The sequence below is a fragment of the Marmota marmota genome, unplaced genomic scaffold (genome assembly GCF_001458135.2).
Source record: "Marmota marmota marmota unplaced genomic scaffold, marMar, whole genome shotgun sequence".
NCBI classification, from domain to species: domain Eukaryota; kingdom Metazoa; phylum Chordata; class Mammalia; order Rodentia; family Sciuridae; genus Marmota; species Marmota marmota.
In genome coordinates, this window is record NW_026000241.1 from 7,863,212 (window position 1) to 7,864,454 (window position 1,243).

Consider the following 1,243-nt stretch of genomic DNA (forward strand, 5'->3'; position numbering starts at 1 on the left):
AAAAAAAAAAAAAAAAAAAAAAAAAAAAAACCTTCCCTTAAGACTGGGTGTGTAGCTCAACAGTAGAACACTCCTATGCAAACTGCCCTGCCACTGAGCTACACCCAAGCCAGATATCTCTGCATATTTTAAAGCATATAAAAAGTATTAGTGTCAGGTATGGTGTGTGCCTATAAACCCAGCTTCTCAGGAAGACAGGAGTCCTGTGCAACACCCCATCTCAAAAACAACGAAAGAAAAAGGTCAGCGGGTAGCTGAATGCAGTGGCACATGCCTGTAATCCCAGCAATTCAGAGGCTGGGATTACAAGGATTAGTGGAAACCCTGTCTCAAAATAAGGGCTGGGGATGTAACTCAGGGGTAAAGCACTCAATCTTCAGTACCAAAAAAAAAAAAAAAAAGGACATAGGCTGGAAATATAGTTCAGTGGCAGAGAATGTGATTATCATTCTTGAGGCCTGAGTATTGATTACAATGGTAGTCAGTAACACATCTGTGCTAGGCACCCCCTTTGGAGATCCTGGGGATTGAACCCAGGGGAGCTTTACTACCAAGCTGTATCCCCAGACCTTCCTTATTTTTATTTTGAGGCAGAGTCTCACTAAATTGCTAGGGCCTTGCTCTCAAACTTGCAATCCTCCTGCCTCAACCTCTAATTTCTTTGAGACAGGGTCTTGCTAAATTGCTGATCTTGAACTTGCTATCCTGCCTTAGCCTCTGTTAGAGTCTGTAAACAAGTCAAGATGACGCCTGGCATTTTGCAGAGGGAGTGGTTTGTGAAGTAAAGCCAGCGAGCCATTAAGTGTGGAGATTCCTTATTGGTTGACTGCTGTATCTAGTTTATGTTAATTAAGATAAGCTGTGTGTAATGTATATATACCCCTCCGGTCCTACAATAATAGGCTCCCACTCCTGCTGTATCAATCTACACAAGTTGTTCGTCACCCATCCCCCCAACCCCCCCACCCCGGTTATTTTGCTGCAGCTGGACTGCGGCAAGCCTCCCAAGTCACCAGAATTGCAGGTGTGTGCCACCACACTCAGCAAACCCTTTTTGTTTCTTGAGACTAGATCTCACTAAATTCCCCAGACTGACCTAGAACTTGTGATCCTCCTGTCTCTGTTTCCTGAATAGCTGAAATCACAGGCATGCACTACCATACCCAGTCCATACACTTTTTTCTTTCTTTCTTTCTTTCTTTCTTTCTTTCCTTCTTTCTTTCTTTCCTTCTTTCTTTCTTTC